The sequence below is a fragment of the Lepisosteus oculatus genome, chromosome 14 (assembly GCF_040954835.1).
Source record: "Lepisosteus oculatus isolate fLepOcu1 chromosome 14, fLepOcu1.hap2, whole genome shotgun sequence".
Classification (NCBI taxonomy): Eukaryota; Metazoa; Chordata; class Actinopteri; order Semionotiformes; family Lepisosteidae; genus Lepisosteus; species Lepisosteus oculatus.
This window is the reverse complement of record NC_090709.1, coordinates 56,527,141-56,533,074: the sequence shown is the minus strand read 5'-3', so window position 1 is coordinate 56,533,074 and position 5,934 is coordinate 56,527,141.

Sequence of the window (5,934 nt, the reverse complement as noted above, 5' to 3'; positions counted from 1 at the left end):
GCTACATACACTTAAAAAAAATAATAACCAATCGCATCAGTGCACTGAACCAGAGAGTAGCCTAGCTGTATTCTGCATTGATGTTTAATAGATGTTTCAAGCCAGGAAGGAAGAAAATAGACTGGAGCATAAAGTGGTAGCAGAGTGGTGGCTCTGTGACTAAGGATCTGTCCCCGTGACTGGAAGGTTGCCAGTTCAGATCCCACAGGTGGCAGAGGAATCCTACTCTGTTGGGCCCCTGAGCAAGGCCCTTAATACTAACTGCTCCAGGGGTGTTATACAATGGCAGACCCTGTGCTCTGACCCCAAGGTTTGCTCCCCGTCTGTGTCTTCACAGAGAAAAGCTGCGGTATGTGAAAAGATGAATTCCTAATGCAAGAAATTGTATAGGGCTAATAAAGAAACATTAAAATTAAGTGTCTCTGTCTGTTAATCAGCTTTATTTTGTTCTCTAGACCACTGGTCCCTCAGGTTAGCTGGAGGAGGTGCCTGCTCTGGGAGGGTTGAGGTATATCACAATGGCTCTCGGGGTACAGTCTGTGATTACTCCTGTAACCTGCAGGATGCCCAGGTAGGCTCCAGACTCCCACTACCCTCTGAATAAGGAAGTGGCTCCTGTCAATTGAGAAAGCATTTAATCTCAAAAACACCTTAAATATGAGACCAACAGCAAAAGCTTTGTTTTTAACATGCTGTTGTATTGTTCCTGAAGCCCAAATAAGTGCAGCAAGTCAGTCATGTTCCCCCAAAACTCCCATTATTTTAGGTTTGATGAAAAAGTGCATAAAGACTTTTGTTCAGAAATCAGATTAACTACAGAGTGAAGGGTGTGGGTTAATTCTTTGTGATGGTTTTGGCCTTATGAACCCACCCCTCCCTTTTTTCCTGCATACATACTTCCCAATTAACTGTCACTGCTAGTGGCAGAACAAGTTGTCACCTTTCTGTGCTTTTGGTCATTAGAAATATTACAGTCTTTGATAAAAAGACTTACTTTAGTCTCCTCATGTCTTAGTGCTTAAACTGAACCTAGGTACATTACCCCACTTACTACTCCAGCCGCCCCCCCAGCTGAAAAGGGGGAGGGGAGGGGGTGATGATTCTCCAAAGTCCTCTGCTCCCTCCACATCCTCACTGGTGCTCTCAGCATCTTGTCCTGCAGCCTCTCTGTCCCCTCGAGCCCCCTCAGCATCTTCACTGGAGCTCTGAGGGTCTCCCTCCTCATCCTCAGTCCAGGCAGATTCCACACCCAGAGGACCCTCTACTGGTGCCACAGCCACCCTACTGCTGGTCACCAGGCTCCTGGTACCTGTGGACAAGCAGCACCCAGCAGCGAGGGATCTGCTTCAGCTGGAGACCAACAGTGATGCTACTCATCTAAACAGCCACTTTGCCCAGGAAGGATCATTCCTCATAGTTCTCTGTTGGGCAGAGATGTATCAACAAGGGATAAAGAACCAGACCCACCTCCATTCTGTCTGCCAGCACACCTGGACTCACAGCAGACACAGACCTCATGGTCACCATACAGCTCCTCCCACCTGGAGGAGAGGAGGACAGGTGAGGTCCCACCTGGCATGTCCCAGAGCACCCTCAGCAGGCTCCTTGCAGAAGTACCTCTTTGCCTCCCTGTTGTAGGTGCAGGACTTGGTCCCTGGTGTTGCTTTAGCAGGAGCCACAGCCATGACACAGTGCATGTACAGCTCAGTCACTTCATGCTGCAAGAGGGATGGTCACAGCATTAAGGGATCAAGGCCAATAGAGGGACAGAGAAGGACCTTCTGCCATCAGTGAAGGCAAGCTGGCAGCTCTAGGCACTACAGCTGCCACAATCTGGTTCACATCTAGATCATGGATGGAAAAGCAGACCATGGATCAGTAGAGCAGGAAGGCTGAGCAGCCTTTGAGAGCAGTACCTTCCTGGACAGCTTCTTCTGGAAGAGGAAGGCATCAATTGTGAAGCAGAGCACATCCTTCTGCTTGGAGGGGACAAACCTGGACAGGCAGCCATCTGCCTTGCTGTCCACCATGCACCTGGGGACAAGGACAAGGATGAACCCCTGCAGGCTCTCGGGGCGCCTGTCCACCTCTCCTCCCAGAAGGGGCTGTACCCCAAGTTGTCGATCACGGGGAAACGGGGCTGGGAGTGCTGGTCCGGTTTCTCCGTTACGTAACAAGTGAATGTACAGCCTCTGCTCCGCTGTGGCAAAGTAGGCAGTGGCCTGGAAGTACATGGGCTGACCCAGGAAGTACTCATCCTGGGGAGAGAGCCGGACCCAGTGGGCTGGAGAAAGAGAGAGGCAGCATTACACCTGCACACAGCACCCCCTGCAGGCAGGTGGAGCCACTCGCTCAAGGAGCTTACAGTTGGTGGTGAGCAGCACAAAGCTGTGCTTGTTCTTCAGGTCCTTGAAGAAGGTCCTTCTCCTGGCCCACGTGGGGACATAGCCAACCTTGTAGGAGTAGTGGAACCTGGAGGACAGAGGGGATGAGGGGCTTCTGGACACTTTCCCAGCGGCTTCTCAGCAGCAGCAGAGCCCTGCCTACCTGTTGTAGGAGCACTTGACCGGCACAGAGAAGGGAATGAAGCGATGCACAGGAGGAGGGCGGGGCATAGCGGAGAGTGTTGGAGTACACCAGGCGGCCCTGGACAACCTGCAGGGTCACAGAGGAAGGGATATTCCCAGGAAAGGCAACCCCGACACTGGCCCTACAGCTCACATCGATACACTGCCTGTAGATGAAGACCCGCTTACCGATCGCTCGGTGCCGCACTCGTGAAGCCCGTAGATGAAGTAGAAGTAAAGGCGTGTGGTTCGGCTGACGCTGCAGTTGCCCAAGGTCACCTCCGATGGCCGACAGCTGAAGCCGAACAGGAGCCGACTGACCCTCACGTACATCCTGCTGGAGTCGCACCACACAGCCACTCCTCGGGTGCCCCCGATGGCCGGGCGAGCCGGCTGCCGCCCTCGCTGGGGAGGAAACAGGACGCTCTTGATGTAGGCGGGTAAGGGGCGGCTGCCGGCTTCGGGCTTCATCTTCTCCTTGTCGAAGTAGGGCGAGTACGCGTCTCTGGACACGGGAAGGCGGCGAAAGTCGGGAGCCAAGGACTGCGAGTCGTTCTCGCTTGCAGACAGGTCTTCGGAGGGCGCATCTGCCAGGTTCAAATCCTCCGACTGGGCTGCGTCTTCAGGAGCCGGGAGGTCGGCCTGGAGCGCTAATTCCCGAGAGTCCCAGCCAGCCGGCCCAGAGGAGATCAGTGCGGGGAGCCCGGCCCCTGCGCACAGGCACAGCACAAAGAGAAACGAGCGCATCGCCAAATTGACGTCCCGCTAAACTGCTACAGAATTAAGACACATAAACCACCAAACTGTGTTGAAGCAAGAGAGCATAAAGTGTGAACGCGGTGACTAGGTTTTTATACTAGCAGGACTATGCTACCACACACATGGTCGCACTACCGCTCAATCAACACAATCAATTACAAACAGAGACCCGAATTGTTCTCAGCGTCTAATTAGAACCTGCTTCCAGTCTGAGGCGGGACTCCGTGAAGCCGCCTGAACACTTTCCCGTGTGTATCTGACCCCAGCGGAGGAGTTCCACGTAATTTCGACAGAATGAAATCACCCACACGTGTAAAATTTGCTCAGATTAATTTATTGTTCAATTCGTTTCTAATTTCCAAGGACAGTGTGTTAAACTCGCTGTCAGACAGAGTACGGAACATGCGACACGTCCGTCCACACTTTCTTTTATCGAGGGGGCTGTTCTATCAACACGTAATTTTACAATAATATTTTTACTAATTTTCATGTGTAATTGCATGTCATATTAAAATGTGTAATACAAGCAGTTCTTTGCTTCCCAGTAAAGAAATACTGATCAGCTTTTGACATGTTCTGATAATAATTTGTCTGATTTCTCAGAGATTGCTTTTGCTTCGCAGCACTGAGAACCAATGGAAGCCCGTTTCCGCCAGGGAGTAAAAAAAAAACGCACTATGGTATCTCAGAATTGTGACTTAGAATCTCAGAATTGCGACCTAAAAACTCAGAATTTTGACTTTATATCTCACATTTGCGACTTCGAAATAGCCCATATTTCATTGTCTGTCCTTTTGTTATTGTAACGGATTCGGGTTCTAGGGCTTGTGCCCTCGCCGCTCCCACCCTACTTCGTGCCTCACTGTATTGGCTTGAATCCAGGCCTTGCTAGCTGAGCTAAAGAACATTTTAGATATAAAGTCGGAGTTGTGAGTTACCAAGTCGCAATTTTGAGTTACTTAGTCGGAATTCTGCGATACCATAGCGCGTTTTTTAACTCCCTGGCAGAAACGGGCTTTCATACATTTCAATTAGTCTGATCAGTGTAGGACAAGTTAATGTAGAACCATTGCTATGTCTGTCTCTTGTTCGTATATAAATGAATGTCTTTGACAACTTAATGTTAGTTTTAATTTAGTTTTACGATGAAGGTCATGCGTTAACATATGCACGAGCATACGAAATGTCTCCCTCCTGATTCAGCTCATGCTCCATAGGAGAGAAGCGATTCCTCCTGCTTCTCGTACAACCATATCAGAACAGAAGCCCGTGTCACCCGGCTCTGATTCAAGATCGACTCGCATCTTTATCCCTTTTTTTATTCGTGATCATAATTTTCTAAAGTTATGATCAATATTGAACTTTTTCTAAATAAAACGACAATAATCAAACATACAAAGTATTAGGAGTTGACAGGGTGCCCCTTTGGAATAGTCGTCAGAAAATGTGAGAAAAGGAAAGTTACCTAAGCTCTCACACACAGCATTAGAGATTGGAATCTGATTGTAAAAAAAAAAAAAAAAAACTACCTGTCTCCCCTTCATTTAACGGTGCTGTTGTTTTTATTTTACATGTTGTTAGCATTTTAATGAATTGTTAAAAGATTGATACACAAATCGCTAAATAAGAAAACGTAAAAACCCAACTGTAAGCAGTTGACCATTCATATTCCTGAATTTTAAATCCCTGTGTTTATCTGTGTCCAAGTGCCTGGTGCAGCTATTTTGAAAGCAGAGTCTATGATTTATTGCGGAAGCGCATTTTTGCCACCCAGGAAAAAAATCTTAATGAATAAATACCAAATTATCTCCTAATTACGAGATAGCAACGATGTCATTTGTGTGTATGAACAACCTGTTACATTTGCAATGGCAGTACCTACAGGCTATCGAAAGGTTTGCTGGCACTGTGGGTTTAGTTTTCCTGACAATGTGCATGCTGAGAAATGCGCACGGACTGACTTTCTTCTCGCAATGAAAATGTTACCGTTTGTACCTCATGTAAACAGTTCTAACCATTAGCACACTCATATATATCCTGAATCAAGAACGAATGTGACCTAGAATCCATTGTACCGCTTCAAACTGAAAGTCAGATATGTAGTCTCAAAACTACATAACTCAGGATTTTTTTCCCTTGATGGCAGCATTGGCTTCTGTTATTTAGATTCAACACTGAATAGGTTGGTTTTGTGTTTTTAGCTATTGAACATAACTGGTAAGTTTAAGTCAGTTCTTGTAACTCTTTCCGCTCGAAAGCGCTGTATTAATACCGGCGCACCTGTCTCCACAGGAAAGTTATTGCTGTTCCAAAACCAATGTACTGCAGCTTGTGGCCACGTGTTCCTGCTGTCAGCATGTGATACCATGTTCTTCCACCGCTAGAAATATTACTGCTCTAGTACAGGAGTAAAAGAAGAAACAAATGCAAACACCGTTTAGAAAAAACACACACGTCTCAGGCCTTAACTATGACAAGGATGGGATTTGAACCTAGACGAGCAGAGCACAGTGGATTAGCAATCCAAAAAAAGACTCCTGTTTAATTTTCTTTTTGCTTGCTCGATTTGTAGTACGCATCTCAATCCTTACAACCGGCAAACAAAAGG